This window comes from Micropterus salmoides, unplaced genomic scaffold (assembly GCF_014851395.1).
Source record: "Micropterus salmoides isolate LMB-PRFRI ecotype aquatic unplaced genomic scaffold, ASM1485139v1 Ms_hic_scaffold_12, whole genome shotgun sequence".
NCBI lineage: Eukaryota > Metazoa > Chordata > Actinopteri > Centrarchiformes > Centrarchidae > Micropterus > Micropterus salmoides.
The window spans coordinates 36,184,862-36,202,682 of record NW_024040263.1 but is presented as its reverse complement, the minus strand read 5'-3'; the positions used below and the strand labels follow the sequence as shown (position 1 = coordinate 36,202,682).

The window sequence follows — 17,821 nt, the reverse complement described above, 5'->3', positions numbered from 1 at the left end:
TTCCTCCACCTTGGGGCATTGCAAGTCCATCCTTCCCTTTGCATCTTGTACCTCACCCTTGCTTCTGAAGGCTTTCGATGTGGGTAGTCCATAAGGATGTAATCGATCCTGAGTTCCTCTGCATGTCCCTCCACTTGTGGTAGAAGATGCACCCCTCCTCATATCCGTCATTTTTGACTCCTCCTGAGTGGGAGGAACACCATGCAAAGTCACAGGGAACTCATCCAGAAAATTGTCCCATGTGATGCTGGCCTTGCGCTTTGCAGACACGATGGTGGATGTGCTCCCCTCCAGTGGTCTGTGCCTTCTGCAGAAAAGATCGACCACTTTGGTGACATGGGTCAGGGGCGTGCCGTTCTTTCCCAAGAAAAACCTGTCCTGGTCAGATCCTGGCTACTTGGCTCTTCAGGTAGACTGACCAGATGCTGACCATGTAAAGCTGAACCAGGCTTCTTGTTGGAGTGTCAGGGTGAAGCTGTCCTCTGCTCCACGGGCAGTCATTTTCACAACAACACCCGGGTGACCCTTGCTCGCCCAAACACCTGCACCGTCAGCTCCCTAACCTGCCGGGTCGTCTTCTGAAGCCCCAGCACCAAGACTGCAATACAGAAGTTCCTCAGGTCTCCCATCCTACCCTCATCCACAGTCTCACCCCGCTGGAGCCTGGAACAGGTGTCGTCAGCTATGACCTTGAAACTATTGAGCAGGCTGCACATTCCCGTAGAAGAGAGGGACTGCCTTGTAGAACTGGTGTCCGGTTCCTCAGCCGAGCCACTGGTCACCGTTGCAGTAGCCAGAGGCATGTTGGTGACCAGAAACCCACGTTGCAGGAACGTCTTCGTCAGAGTCCTGCGGGTTACATCGTCCTGCACTATGTCACATAAATCAGCGTAATCCCAAATGCGTCCTTTCCTTGCCCACTGCAGCTGGGAATCCTTGGCTCGCTGTAGCTCGGCAATGCGCTCCTCTGGGGTACAGTCCTTCATGCAGACCCGGGCCAGGTGGGTCCGGAGCTGGTCCTGGGGAGTCTTGCAGATCAGGCAGCAGACTGGGTTCCTCTGCACTGTGGCAGATTCCCTTGAGGAGAAACAAGAATACACAGGTCAGAACAGAGCGGAAATTGCATTGTTGTCTCTTTGCATAAATGGAGATGTTCAGCCAGTCTGTTCTAAAAGCAGCATGTGAGAACTTACATTTTTTGACTGTTCCTTGCCAAAAATCTGCCCGTGGAGGACTTTTTTTCACGGTCCTCAGTCTACAGCAACAGTTTCCGAGAGATTCTGGTCCGTCTGCTAGGCCGCCTTCTGCTGTAGATAGTACAGCTAAAGGAATCTGTACTGAAGGTCTCTGTATCAGCACCAGAAAAGATTTCTTGAATATAGAAAAAAGAAGTTACTGTGTTGCGTCTCCTTGTCTCCTCAGCATCAAGACTCCTCCAAGACTGCTGTTAAATTTGGGACATTTATTTGGGGACAAGCTGCCTATCAAAGTTGGGGGCACATCCCAATTCAGAAGGCCTGCCCACATGTTGTGAAGACATTCTGGCAAGGATGTTAAGCAAAGCCACACATTAGGAAGACGGTTTGAAAAGGATGTAAAGCCTTGTTATATGTTAGGAATACTTTTGACAAGAATGTTGTAAGCATGGAAACATTTCATTATGTTTTGCAAAGGTCACATTAATATTATCTTGAAAACACTTGTTCTTTATGAACTTACGCGCTACTTATGAACACTTTGCAGATTTTGAGATGTTTTGTGGTATTGCAAATGTCCTCTTTGGTTTATTTCAATTTGGTTTGGAGAAACTGAAAATCGTGAGAAATGCCTACAACGACCCATCGCCCATCCTGCAAACAGTCCCAACCTTATAAAGCGTACACAGCACATCTTGTCATTTTAAATGTTAAGACATGTTTAAAAAACTGTGTTTTACTACTGGCTTTAACCTTTCCTGGGAATGTGTTTTACACACCCTTCATGTGCCTAAAAAAATCTCAATGTGTAAAAGGCTCGGTCAATAAAGCTGCCACGTTAATGTAGTGGAGTAAACAGTACAAATTTCTTCTGTAACATGTAGTGAAGGAGAAATAGGCATGAAAAGGAAATACCCAAGTAAATTACAGGTGCCTCAAATGTGTACCCAGGTACAGTACTTGAGTAAATGTACTTAGCACTGCTCATATTCATCAGGCTTCTGCAGCCCTTTAAAGCCCTTGACACAGTGTCATGTTAAGGACACTGATGGAATAAAGTGAGCGAAATTTAGCCAAATCAGGAAACCAACCCATGAAAGCCCTTGGAAATGCTGGTGTCATAAAGAACACGAAGAAAGGAAGCAATACATTTTATACAAACAAACCATTTATTAAAATATATATACAAAGATACAAATAAAATGTAAAACATTATAAACAAATATATACAAGGAGGACACAATCTTACACTAGCCAGGAGAAATCTGGTAGGCTGTCGACCTCCCACTCAAGGTTAGTGGTGAACAGCTGCAAGGAAGAAAGAGAGGTTTAGAGAAGTTGACCCCCATACTGTGAGATGCTAGAATTCTGCTGTGCACCTGTGCTCACCATTTCCAGGGCATCCTCACTCAGGTTTGGTGCCAGTGGAGACGTCCCAGGCTCTGCTGCCTCCACTGAGCTGCCGCTGTCCTGTGAGGGACAGCCAACAGACGGTGGTGACCCGGGAACGGCTGTGGTGGAGGTGGTGGTGGTGAGGATCCACCTGCTGTTGAGGCAGCTTCACCACACAGAGGAGGACCTGCCTCCTCTTTCTCCAGACCATCGGTTGCCAGGCCTTTTCGATGGAAGCCTCTTTTCTTCCCAGCTTCTGAAAGACACAGAAAAACCTGGAAAATGTGTATACACATATGTATCTTTTCACCACAGTGCACAAGGACACAGATCCGGATGGCTACTGAGACATTACCCTTACAAAGCTGGAACCCTGTTGCTCAGTCAGTACGGACAAGCTTACACTGAGCTTGTGAAGCTAAAAAAAAATCTAAAATAATGGCAACAATAACAGCATATTAGTGCTACTGCTTGAATGAGGAGCAGATCTTCTCTGGTGAGAGAAGCTTCTCTCTTAAAGTATTCAATAATAGGTTGGCCAACAGTCTGACAGAAAAGATTCAAACTCACTATGTAAGTTGTCCACTCCCTGCCCAATGGACATCAGGGACTGCTGGATCACTTCAACTTATTTTCTTTTCTTTTTTATTTGATTGAGTCTTGAGAAAATGGCGGCCCTCCGTTGTTTCATCAAAACGTCTGTCCTTTTGTCCTTCAGCTTTTCAGCCACTTTTACACTACATCGCATTCACACATTGAGCCTAAGTGCTCAAACAGAAACTAACGTTCACACACTGATGGAACAGCCACCAAGGGGAATTCGAGGTTCAGTATCTTGCCCAAGGACACTTCGACATGCAGCCTGGAGGAGCCTTCCGATTAAAGGGAAACCCGCTCTACCTCCTGAGCCACAGCATCTGAATAATTTACATTACAGACCACTCAAATCAGCGTATACCAGATCTCTGAAATGGCAGCAAAGCAATATGCTTTTACAAAAGAGCTAAAGCCTACCGCCATTTTGTGAACAGTGTTCAGGTGACAATCCAGCCTGGTGAACTCCCTCCCACGGCACCTCATTTCAGGGCAGCACAGGGGGCCTCCATATCTACACAGACATTGTCACACATTATCGGAACGTCATAAGCACAGTAATCATTACATTAACTCATTTTTATCCAAAGCGACTTACATTTAAGGAACATCATACATGCATCAACAAAGCATCAAAGCAGAGAACTACAACTGACATTATCTACTAGTAAGAGGAGGAACATAAACTTGTATTATGGAGTTTAGGTGGATGGGTGCAGACTCAGCAGTAATCAGCTGTAATCAGCTGTGTGTTTGTGTGTGGGGAAACAGTTTTACTGACCTTCCTGATGCCATTCCCAGCATCAGCCTCCTCTCCTCCCGGTCTGTGACACCGTGCACTTCCTTCATGTGCCCGGAAACATTTGCATAACCCAACAGGCCCACCGGGCAGTCTTTCAGTGTCATTTTCTGTGTGTGTGATGGAAAAGCAAACATCCAACATGTGGAGAAATAAGTCAACAGCTGAAACACAAGACTGAACTTTTAACAAGTGTGATGCATGCAGCATTACACCTGTAACAAATTCAAGGGATTTGGACTTTTTAAACGATTGACTGCAAGGAGCTATTCCGTCACTCAGTGCGCAGTGCAGCGGGCTCTGGTTGCGAAGTCAGTCCATCAGTAAACCGTGCTGACGCTGAGCTGACAGAGAGCAGTGTCTGTTTTGCATGCTCAGTGGTTTAGCCTGTTGTAGAGGGACCAGATTATGCACACACAGAGACAAACTGATGTGACTGATGTCATGTTTTAAGCACAGATGATCTCCCACAGGTGAAAGTGAACACAGCTGTATTTAATAGGTAACACATTAGGAAACGGCAACATCTCCTAATTTGATTTGTTTGCTAAGTCATAATTTATTACGGACAGGAAGGAGACAACAAGAAAGAACATGTTTTTAAATCAGTCTTTACTTAGGCTTAGGAATATTGTCCTGGTGTAAATGTGGCAGGTGTTCAGGAGCGGATGACTTGTCATTTCATTACAAATAACTACGAGTTTATGTTCACCTCTTTACCTTTACCAGAGGAAGCCCAGTGGCTGAAATAATTCCAGTCACATCCACATCAAATAAACGACTAGGAGAAAAGACCCTGTGTGTGTGTTTTGTAATTTCTTATGTTACTCCCTACTCAAGTGTTTTTTTCTTTTTCTCACTCAAGCAGATATTTTCATGACTTATTTTAGCAAAGTAACAGTGTAAGTGACCACTTCCAGACTAAAGTTAAAGTTTAAATGAATCTTTATTTGGATATCTGGACTAATGCAAGGTGAAAAGAAGAAAAGGCCGTGGGGCAGACGGCATCATGGATGCACGTCTCAGTAAACAACATATATTGCTAGACACATATAGGAGAAATATTTTACCTTTGAAAATGTATTGGAAGAAAGCTGGGGAGCCAAGGGGCCTCATGCAGCTGATAACATTACATATCTCTAATTCAAAGGGGCAATGCTTAAGTTTGTCTGATGCTGGATCGTTGGCCAGTACGAGCACAGCCAGAGATGTACAGTACAGCCAGCATCCGATACAAGCAGCTCAGACCCTAATGGAACAGCGGCTGCTCCACCAAATGACCCGGCAGATTGCCCCCCCCCCCCAATCTTAACAGACTTTATGAGGACTGAGTTGGTTTACAGAGGTCCATTCAAACCAGCACTGCATTTACTAGAAGAGGTTTCTATTCAGGCTTGTTAAAGGGGGAAGGTTGTAGTGAGAGCATTGTGGAGTCACGTGTGGCTGTGCAGAAGACCGGCCCTGCTTTCGCACTGTGAGTCGTAGCCAGTTTGTGAGCGAGCTGAGACGTAGCTGGTAGATTTTTGCAATGGAAGGGTTAGGAATATAGAAACCGAAGCCATTCTTGCTCTGTGTGGGACTGTGAGCTGCCCTTTGTCAGTGGTGCTGAAGATAACACCTCTGTGGATTTGTGGTGAGATTTCTGCCTGATCACAAGCGTTTTCAGTTAGTTTCAGAGTCTACCTCGTTGTCTCATCCTTAACATGCAGTCCCAAACTGAAGGGGGTACTACCACAACAGCAGAGCTATGACGCCGGGCAATCCTCCACACACTACGGGAAATATCCACCTGTCCTCTTGCGGCTGTATTTAGAAAGATAGGTTGCTTTTAATCAGATCTGTAAATTTGAATGTGTAGTACGTTTACATTTGATACTTAAGTACTTTTAAAACCAGGTACTTCTCTTGTATTATACTGGATGACTTTTACTTGAGTGACATTTTTCGTGTGGTGCCTGTACTTTTAATTAAGTATTAAAATAGAGTACTTCTTCCACCACTGATGATTACTGACGAGTTAGCGTTAACAAATCACAGACTAACCACCATGTTTTCTTGCACAGTGATTTGCAATAACCCACAAAAATGAAACTGCTGTAACTCTGAAATGACGATGAATGCAGTAACGTTAGCCCTGATCAACCCTTAACCACAGAGGTGAAATATCAGAAAACAGTTATATTAGGTAAAACAGTTGGGTCTTTGAGTCTCAACTAACTGCTGTTGAAATTTTACAAATACTATTATAACACTACTATAAAGAATCTGTGGGCAGACATTAGCCAAATAAAGTGTAACATACACGTATATTTTTGACAATATAACGTTATTATTTTTATTTAAGGTTGAAATATTTAGTTACACAGTCATTTCTCCTAGTTCCTCCTCCAGGTTGTGGATGGAGATTTAGCCAGAGCCAGGATGGCACTGTTTCGACCCAACAGTTCACCAGACCCTCAGCCTGGGGAAGCATTCTCTACCGCTAGGTTAAGTTTCCTTTTGTGTGATTGGGACCAGGAACTACAGCTTTCTGATGTTACGTGTAAAACTTGATTTACAAAATGTGTACAAATATTTTTATATGGATAAAAGTAAAAGGTACAATATTTCCCTCAGATGTGGTGGAGTAGATGTCCTTTTCTTTAGCAAGAAAACACAATAACTAGTGTTATGTTCTAAGGTCATTATCTCCATCTAGTGACCAAAAGTGTATTCTGCTGCATATGATCCAGGTTGAACTAAATTCTGCTTGACATTTTATCAATAAGGCCACAATTAATAATAAGCAATAGATTTGAATTCAATCATATTTAACATTTATTAAATTGAACACACACAAGTTGAACATATCTGAATATCTGTCACACTACCATGAAATAAGTATAAAATATAGATATTAACACGAAACATGAAAATATACCCCAAAACAACAAAGAAAATACACAGCAAACACACCACCTTCAATAAATGTTCCCTACAAAGATCAAAAATTCTCTCTACTTGCAATTTGAGGACTAGGGAACCGAAAATGGCTGTCTACAGGGGCCGCCTCCACCTTCTGTTGCACCTGAGATAATGCTACCAAACAGTTGCCATTGTTTATAAAGTGGCATTTACAACACATACGAGAAATGGAATAAGAAAGACGAGCACAGCTACACAAATATGTTTAGACTACATTTCATTCCAGGTTTTAGGAAGCAGTTTTCATTCAGCAATCTTTCAACTTCAACTGTCCTCGCTGACACTGCTGGGGAGATAAAGATGAATAAAATGTTGTCTCTATTATCTAAAGTCACAAACCAAGTTATCATAACCCTCTCCCTTGTTTCCACTTTCCTTTTGACCCTGTCATCGTATCACAAAGACACACCTTATTAAAAAGCTAATCAGTCATGAATTGGCATCACAAACATCATTCATTAATTCATTCCATTCAAAGCTTCACACACCAAAGCCGTGTTGCCATTATAATCACTCTGCCTGTTTTACATTTATTGTCCACTGGATGGCACACTAGAGCAAATCAAGGACCGTGAAGCTTCGGCCCATGAGTGAACCAACTGGATGGAAAGGCCTGAGGAGAAGCCATAAAGTGAGGCCCTGCGTCACCACTCTTCAGCATTTTGCAGGCATTTTGCCAGTCAATGCCAATCCTCAGGTGAATGCTAACGTATGGCCTGGTCAGCAGGGCAGCGATGTGCTCTTCTCCCTCCTTTACTATCTTGTCTGACCACACCATGTAGCGCTGCAGGCCCACATGCTCTTCTATCAATTCAATTCAATTCAAATTAGCTTTATTGGCATGAATGTGTCACAAGAATATTGCCAAAGCATCATACATACAACATAAGAACAATCAACCCCATACATTTCATTAAACAAGTAATTAAAGCGTAAAATAATCAAAGCGTATGTGTGTTTGTGTTAAAAAAAATTAGAAATATTCAAAATTAAAATAAAATAAGTAAATAAAACAGTAAGCATGTGTTTGTGTTAAAAATATTAAAAATAAATGAATAAACAAAACAGTAAGCATGTGTGTGTTTAAAAAATATATAAAAAATAAATGAATAAACAAAACAGTAAGCATGTGTGTGTGTTTAAAAATATATTAAAATAAATAAATAAACAAAACAGTAAGCGTGTGTGTTTAAAAGTATATATAAAAAATAAATAAACAAAACAGTAAGCGTATGTGTGTGTTTAAAAATATAATAAATAAATAAATAAATAAAACAGTAAGCGTATGTGTGTGTTTAAAAATATATAATAAATAAATAAATAAACAAAACAGTAAGCGTATGTGTGTGTGTTTAAAAAAAATATAAAAATAAATAAACAAAACAGTAAGCGTGTGTGTGTTTAAAGACATATATAAAAATAAATAAACCAAACAGTAAGCGTGTGTGTGTTTAAAAAAATATAAAAAATAAATAAATAAACAAAACAGTAAGCGTGTGTGTGTTTGTGTGTGTGTGTTAAAAAATATATATATTAAAAATAAAATAAATAAAACAGTAAGTGTGTGTTAAAAGAATTTAATTAAATAAATAAATAAAACAGTAAGCGTGTGTGTGTTAAAAAATTTAAACTGGGAACTGGGTGGGAGACCCAGACAGTGCCAGGAAAGGGTGCTCTGAGGGAGGGAACTTCTTCATCCACTGAGGTTGGTGGTAGGCACTGAAAGAAATGCCACTTGGTCCTGCTTCACTCTGCCTTGTTGAGTGGCATCTTTAAGGTATCACCCTCTGCTAGCTTGGGGTTAGCTTGTGGTATTACCAAAGCTAATCACGCTGACTGTGTATGCAACATCATGGTATCATAATCACATCGCTGGAATAACTCTCACTTCAGACCTGATTCCGTAAAAAAATTAATGCAAATAGCAACATCCCCAAATGCGATACACGCCTCGAGTATTGAAACCAATTAAGTGAACAGTTTGCCCTCCATCCGGATAGGCGTCTGCTCTGCTTCCCGGGTTAGGGGGTTAGGGGGTTAGGGGGTTAGGTAAAGGGGAAAAAAGCTGGCTAACAACTTACAAAGCTCTGCGTTAGCCAGTCTGGTGCACTGTCCTGTGATGCGCCTCCAGAGTCACCAGAAAGGCAAAAACACTCCCTCCCTACTCCAGGTTTAAAGCATTTCCACATTTAGGGTTAGGGCAAATGCTCGGGTGAGCGACCTGAATAACTTTTGATAGGAAGGTTGTATCGCAGTGGAACCGGTGTCTGCTCCCCCATTCCCCATCCAACGGTACCAAGGACGTCCCTCTATGGCGTTTGTAGGCAACGGACCAATCCGGGAGGACCTCTTTTGGAATAACTCTTGACAGGAATTTGATAGAGCTGTGGGGGTGGATTTCTGGTCGACCTTACGAGTCACTCGGCCAGGATGGAGCCAAGTGGAATTTTCAATAGGTGAAGCTGATGGCCCCCGCCTGGGGCAGGTTACGACACTATGGGAACGCCTCTAGGCGAAGCAGGTCTGAACGTGAATGAAATCACTCCAATCCTATTGGCTTGTTGCTAGAACGGTAAGGTGTGACGGAATAACCGGAGGAGTATAAAGCACACCTGTACACACTCATCATTAGCTTAAACTATGAAGCAGGCGCTTCATGCGGGGAGAGAGGTGCGGCTGTCGAATCCCATACAACCCCTAGGAACGTAGTCAGTTGGGTGGGCGCCAGCACGCTCTTCTTTGCGTTGAGCCTCAGCCCTAAACGCCGCAGATGAGCCAGAACGACATCTCGATGCCGAACGCCAACTCTCGAGACTGGGCTAGGATGAGCCAGTCGTCGATGAAGTTGAAATCCGGATGCCCTGGAGCCTCAGCGGGGCCAGTGCTGCATCCATACACTTGGTGAATGTGCGAGGGGAAAGTGCCAGGCCGAATGGAAGAACCCGATACTGGTAAGCCACACCCCCGAAGGCAAACCTCAGGAACTTCCTGTGAGAAGGACGGATGGAGACCTCCTCAGTCCTCAGATTGGATGTGCGTCATGATGGCGGGGATGATGAGCATCTTGAACCTGAATCTCCTCAGAGACCGGTTAGAACCCGCAGATCCAAAATAGGGCACGCAGCCCTCCGTCCTTCTTGGGGACTATGAAATACCAGCTGTAGAACCGGCGTCTCTGTCTGGGGGGGAGACACGTTCCACGGCCCCTTTCCTCAGCAGAGTACGAACTTCCTGTCCCAACACCGGACCTTGCTCCGGGCGGACCACAGTCCAAACCCCCCCCTCTCTTCTGTTGAATTTGGAGGGCGGGTTTTGAACTGTAGTCGATACCCATCTATGGCAGTGCGCAGGACCCACGGAGAAATGTTTGTCAGGCTCCGCCAAGCCTCTGCAAAGTCTGCCAACGGAACCAGCCCCTCGGGGCTGGTGGTCGGTGTCTCATGTGATCTTCTGGTGGACCCCTGAAGCCCCAGAACGGCAGGGGGGAGCCGCCGAAGATCCACGGTGAGTGAGTCGGGACACCGCCTGACTGCAGACCCTCGGGGCAGGCAGTACGGCGTGGACTCGATGGTGGCAGGTGCGTCCTGAACATGTAAACGGCGGGAAAACATCACCTGTTGCCATGGCGGAGGGGACCTCGGTCGGCCTCCGGGGGGGGTGGGGGGGGTGCGGGAGGGGAGAAAGACTCCCCTACCCCGGTCTTCCCTGAGCTCCGTCGGGACTGGATGACGGTCCTCAGATCGCGTCTCTCAGACGGCCGAGGGTGAGAGCGCCGTCTCGCTGCCCCAGCTCCTCGGGGGGGCCCCCGAGAAGCGACACTCTGCTTCCTCTCCTCTCCGTAGGAGCTCGTAGAGGGAAGGGACCTACGCCTGGCAGCCTCAGCTGCCTTGGGTCCAGACCGGCGAGGGAGGTACTGGCGGAACGCTTCGTCCTGCGTCTAACGCTTCGTGGTTCTGCGAAGCTCCGCCAGATCTTCCTCAGAGGGACCCCCCCTCTGAACCATCTCCTGTAGCAGGTCAACTTGGTAGACTTGAAGCACCGCCATGGTGCATGGCCAGGATGCAGAACTACAAACCTCAACATCTGACACATTTCACAAACATGTTACTAAACCTCGTAGAGTGAATATTCAAACAGCAACTTCACAGTCCATGCCCGACCCATAGAAAATACACTAATAATACTGCTTCATTCAAACTGATACTTTCAAGCAGCACTTGCTAATTTGGTATATATATATATATACATATATATATATATATATATATATATGTATATATATATTTAAATGTGGCTATTCACCTTAAGTAGCCAAGTCAGTATATGCATTAAAAAGCTCGCTTTTGAACAGACTATAGCCATATTGGTGCTGCAAAACTGTCAGAAAACTCCTGTCTTCACTACCACCAGTGTTGGAACGTCAGGATTTTTAATGAATGCACTGTGCACGCAGAGAGGGATCACTGCAGCAATTTCTCCTAATCTATAACATCACAGTTATTTCACTCTTTCTCATCTTGTTGGTTTTTGTTTCTCCTAAAATAGCTCAATGCCTCTCTTTTTTTCATGTGGCAAACATCCAGCAGAGACAAGACAGGAAGCGAGAAAACTTCCTATCCAACAGAAAATAAGCCACGTGACCGATCTCCCCGGGGGCCTCCAGCCTCTCGGGTCGACGGAAGGTAAACGTGTGTGATGGTTTAACAAATATGTTTTCTATTTTTGATTTCCAGCGGGTCACAATAATTACTGATGTTAAGTTTAGGTGTTGCGGCTAGGGAAGGATGCCCTCACTCTCCAGGGAAAGCTCCAGAATGACACACACTTACATAGCTTAGCGTTAGCCAGACTGGTGCACGGTCCTGTGATGTGCCTTCAGAGTCCCCAGAAAGTGAAAAGCACCTCCAAACTCCACATTTCACATAATACAGACACAAAACTGTATTACCTCAGCGCTGGTTCAAGAAATTGGACTCCACTTTCTCTCTTTTTTTTTTTTAAGCTTTAAACATTTTACTTAGAAAGGCACAAACTATGATTTCCTGGTAAATTATTTTGATGTAAGAAATAAAATCCGAAAGACATTTTGTTTTCTCCAAGTAAGTCGACATAATTTTTCAGCCATAACTCAGATATAAACGTTGAATCTTCCTAGATCAGTCTTTATTAAGTTGTTTTCTTAATTGTTAAGGTAAGGGGGTTAGAAGAAGGGAAAAAGACCCGGCTAACGACTTACGTTAGCGTTAGCCAGACTGGTGCACGGTCCTGTGATGTGCCTTCAGAGTCCCCAGAAAGTGAAAAGCACCTCCAAGCTCCACATTTCACCTTATAACAGCCAAAAAAAGTCGCATCAAACTGAAGTGCTGGTTAACTGTGAAATAGCACAGTCTGCGGCTGGGAGGCAAAACTGGAAACAAAGTGGCTTTTTAATTTTTTTTTGTCTTAAGCCATTTCCTTGTTATAATGTCCCTGTGTGTACCGTTCCTGTGTTTTCATGTCACTTGTCCTATTTTTTATCACCCACCAATAATTCCTGCTCTCTGCTGCATATAAAAAAGTTACAAATACTAAAAGGTGATTAAAAAAATTGGACTTCACGAATCCTTTTTTGCAAAAAAAATACTTGCTTGTTCTTCATTTTATCCTCTTAATTCAGGCCGACTTGGGTTTGGAGAAGGGAAAAAGAGCTGGCTAACGACTTACAAAGCTCTGCGTTAGCCAGTCTGCTGCAATGTCCTGTGAGTCCCCAGAAAGTGAAAAGCACCTCCAAACTCCACATTTCACATAATACAGACACAAAACTGTATTACCTCAGCGCTGGTTCAAGAAATTGGACTCCACTTTCTCTCTTTTTTTTTTTTTAAAGCTTTAAACATTTTACTTAGAAAGGCACAAACTATGATTTCCTGGTAAATTATTTTGATGTAAGAAATAAAATCCGAAAGACATTTTGTTTTCTCCAAGTAAGTCGACATAATTTTTCAGCCATAACTCAGATATAAACGTTGAATCTTCCTAGATCAGTCTTTATTAAGTTGTTTTCTTAATTGTTAAGGTAAGGGGGTTAGAAGAAGGGAAAAAGACCCGGCTAACGACTTACGTTAGCGTTAGCCAGACTGGTGCACGGTCCTGTGATGTGCCTTCAGAGTCCCCAGAAAGTGAAAAGCACCTCCAAGCTCCACATTTCACCTTATAACAGCCAAAAAAAGTCGCATCAAACTGAAGTGCTGGTTAACTGTGAAATAGCACAGTCTGCGGCTGGGAGGCAAAACTGGAAACAAAGTGGCTTTTTAATTTTTTTTTGTCTTAAGCCATTTCCTTGTTATAATGTCCCTGTGTGTACCGTTCCTGTGTTTTCATGTCACTTGTCCTATTTTTTATCACCCACCAATAATTCCTGCTCTCTGCTGCATATAAAAAAGTGCATTACCTTTGCATTTGTTAAAAAATTGGACTTCACGAATCCTTTTTTGCAAAAAAAATACTTGCTTGTTGTACAGCCATCTTTACTTCTGTAAAAACGTACATAAGTAGTAATCGATAAGTAGTCGGACGAACATGTCTTGTAATACAGTAAGTCCTTCACGTGATAGGACACATAGTTTTTGTAAATCTCTCTCAAGCCATCCCTAGTTAGTAACGTTTATTTCTACAACAATGTTTTGATTAGTGTTGACTAAGTTCAGTTGTATACATATATGTATATATATATATATATACATATATATATATATATATATATATATATATATATATATATATGTAAATGTACTTTTATGCTACTATATATTTGTATACGCATATATATCTATATGTGTACTAAGTATATAATAGGTGGGTACCCTACAAAGTAAATAGTAAAAAACATAGAAGATAGCAACAATTACTGCTAATCTCTGTAGTCGATCCAGCAGAAACACTTCACTGTGATCACCTGCAGACCTTCTGTTCTCTGTCAGCGTTTGACTTCTTCACTTGGTAAGTGTGCCTGACACATTCCCTGAAATTTTCATTCAATCTAGGGGGAAACTACAAATGCAAGAAACGGGCGTGGCATCACCCAAATTAGACTGTACTATTGTAAAAAAGATTTGAATCTGTGAACCGCAGCTTGTAACGGCATGCTATGTATTTGCCTTTCCTTTCGACAAGTTGTCTTTAACAGAGCATCTTTTTCAGATAATGGCTGACAAAAGTGGAGTGGAAGATGGCACCGACTTCAGTCCAGTAAGTATGCCTTAAATAAATTTATAAATCTGTATGTTTACACCATGCATAAATTATTGACATGTCATTGGATATTTTTCCATGAAATATTGGGCTCTCTTGTGACTAAATAATGTGGACAACTGTGTTGCCAAATAAGTCCAAAAAAGACTTTTTGATATTTCCCATAGTGCACTCTGAGTTTTTTAATTTAAATACTTTGTGCCTAATAGGATGAGATGAAAGTAGCTTTTACACTTTTCCTTTACAGTTTCAGCACAGCAACCATGCCAGGATTTCATATATTGCAAAATATTACATGATTAAAATTATTAACACCATGACTAAAGACAGTTTTGTCATTCAACCTAATTATATAGCTCTCAGCATTGTTGTTTAAATAATTCCATACTGATATTTCAATGAATAGTGTGCATTGAAATAGCAGTATGGAATTATGTCAAACAGGGCAGTGAATGCTATATCACTGGATGGAATTTTGGAGTTGGAGGCATCTCAGTGTATTGTTTATTGTATATTTGTGAATTGTGATGCATCAGTCAGGTTTAACAACTGTTGTATTGTGCCATTTTGCAGGAAAGTGACCTCTGGGTCACCTCTGTTGAGGAACACCACCTGCATGTGCCTCCTCCTCCTCCTCCTCCTGAATTACCTGAGGAAGATGACAAGTAATGTATAGTCTATACTAAAAATCAATTAAATTCACATCCTTATATGCAGTTTTTATTTACTTTTTTTTCTCCAGTACTTTGCAGATGATGAAGATGATCCCATGGAAGAAGGAGACTGATGTTTATATTTTTATAGTTCAATGAAGGCATGGATTTGTTCATAAAGGAAGTTTTAAATTCTACATTCAGCAGTCAGACAAATATGGCCTCTTTAGTGCATCCACACATAAAATACTTTCAGTATCTGCTTATTGTTTTATTTAATTGTAGTGCCAATGGCCTGATTAATTTTAAAAGCAATATATTTATATAGTTTAAATAAGGCATACATTTGTTTATATATTATATTTATTATATATAATATATATATTTTTGTTTAAATAAAGAAAATAGAAAATAATCTACTCCTCTCCTTGTATCTTTGTAGAAGATGATGTGTATGATATATTTAATCTGTAAATAGTTTTGATTTTGAATGACGTTTCAGGCAGAAACCCTCTACCAGCAGTCAGACAAATATGGCCTCTTTAGTGCATCCACACAAAAAATATTTTCAGTATTCTGCTTATAGTTTTAATTTATTTGTAGTGCCAATTACATGGTTAATTGTAAAAAGTAAAAAAAAATAACCTCACACAGGCAGCCACAGAGAGACTGGTAACCACAGACAGGACAGGGCCATCTTGAGAAGCCAGCTTTGGAAATAGTCTGCTGTTGCATCAGAATCCAGGAGAACTCCATAGATTAAGGGATTTCGAGTCAGTGAGGGTCGAGCGAGGGTGGTGGGTGCAGGGGGTCGCCAACCCCAAAAACTAAAGAACATTAGCTTTTGAGGATTAGTGCTCAAAAATAATGAGAGCTGGGCCTGCCTTCACTTTCACATGAAGGTTAATAACATCTCATTCCTAATCCGAAGGGTTAAATATGGAGTTGGCCCACCCTTTGTCTTCTGGGAAGGCTTCCACAATATTTAGGAGTGTGTTCATGGGAATCTTTGAACATTCTTTTAGAAACTCATTTCTCTCTCTCTCTCTCTCTCTCGCTCTCTCTCTCTCCCTCTCTCTCTCTCTCTCTCTCTCTCTCTCCTTCACCCCAACCGGTCGAGGCAGATGGCCGCCCACCCTGAGTCATGGTTCTGCTCGAGGTTTCTGCCTCTTAAAGGAAGTTTTTCCTTGCCTCTGTCTCCTAGTGCTGCTCTTGGTGGGAACTGTTGGGCTTCTGTAAATAGCATCACAGAGTACGGTCTAGACCTGCTCTTTTATGAAAAGCGCTGTGAGATAACTGTTGTTGTGATTTGGCGCTATATAAATAAAACTGAATTGAAATTGAATTGAATTGAACAGGGGTAGGGTTTTTATATGTATATATCTCCCCCTATTTTGACAAGAGTGACCTTTGTCTTATTCTAACCCCAGTTTGTGTCCATTTCCCTCAGATGTGGTGGAGTAGATAGCATGAAAAGGACATAACACAATGACTAGTGTTATTTTGTTCTAAGATGTTCATTTGGCTCTATCTAGTGACCAAATCTGCACTAATAAAGTCACAATGTTAGCAATGATAAACAATATCTAATTAAAATAAAAAAGACAAAAGGAAGGTGTTAAATTCAAAGTATTCAACATTTATTAAATTGAACACAAACATGTTCAACATATTTGATTAGTCACACCACAATGAAAGGAATATGAAAACATAATATTAACATGAAACAAGAAAACATACACAAAAGCAATATAAAAACAGCTGCCAAAAAGATATTCCATAAACAAAATTTAAAAATCACTCTGCCTGCAATTTTAGAACAAGACCACGTAAATTGTGTATAGTCAACTTCAGTTTTTGGCATTTCTGCAGAAGCGCTGGCTCTCTGTTGAGAACCGCATTCATCTAAAAATCAAACACAGCAAACAAGCAATCGGAAATGTTTAGTGGAAAGGTGTCAGCCTGGAAAAGTTTACAGTCTGTAAGATAATATTTCAAGTATAATCCAGTCTGAAAGTCTTTTGTTAACACATTTGTATGCTTTAACTGTGCATGCAATCAGGTGTAATCCTTCCAAAAGGGAAAACAGAGAAGTTGTTCTCTGGGAAATTATCCTTATTACACAACTAAGTTAGACGCCATGTCCGTCACAAGGAACACTGTTGTAGTGAACAACGGTGTGGATTTGTGCATTTTACATTGAATAAATTTGGAGCTACCCTAAATTCCTTTCTCCTCCCCAGAGAAGAAGGGGAGGGGTCAAAGTTGCTTTCTCTAAGTGCTGTCCCGACCATAAAACTGGCACCAAGCTGATAACGCGGGGCCTGACTGTTAAACTGACAAAGGGACACGAACCAGCCATTGGCATTTCCCTAAACAGCCTATCAAAACTGGCCCCCCCACACATGTTTCCGTGGCAACTAACCATATTTTGTTTTATTACCACATCAAAAAGGAAAACCCCTGTCTCACCCAAGTGTGACATGGTCCAGACACTGAACTTTCAATGTAAAAGGACTGCAGTCTCCAAAGACTCAAAGCATTTAATTGAGTTAATTAAATCTTTAGTTACCTGATTACGTTTGCCTCTATTTGAGTAGTTATGTTAACTGTTGTTGCTATCTGTTGTTGATATTAGTGCTGAAAAGAGAGTTACTTGTGCAGTGTTTTTATTTTCAGCAAGACACTCCTTCATCTAATGTAATCAATGCTTGTTCATAATACTTTCCTACAAAATTCCTTTAGAAATGATGACAAAGGAATGTTTTACTATACTCTTAATCGCCAGCTTGAATTTAAGGATGAATCAACAATATTCCCAGTTCCTAAGGAGAGACGATCTTTGATTTAATCCAAGCTTTCCTCATGTAACCTGAGCTCCCCCAAAGGGACGAAATAAGTATTACATGCCCTCATCGGAAATGCCGTTAAATGTATAAATATCCTGACCAATAATGTGACAATTGTTTCCTGTTACCAGATGCCTAGAACAG

The 17,821-nt window shown here is 41.8% G+C and overlaps 1 pseudogene; it reads right to left on the bottom strand.

Moving 5' to 3' along the window:
- Window positions 1-7,421: 7,421 nt before the first annotated feature.
- The window catches only part of LOC119899940, a 32,255-nt pseudogene continuing 21,855 nt past the window's right edge, over window positions 7,422-17,821 (bottom strand).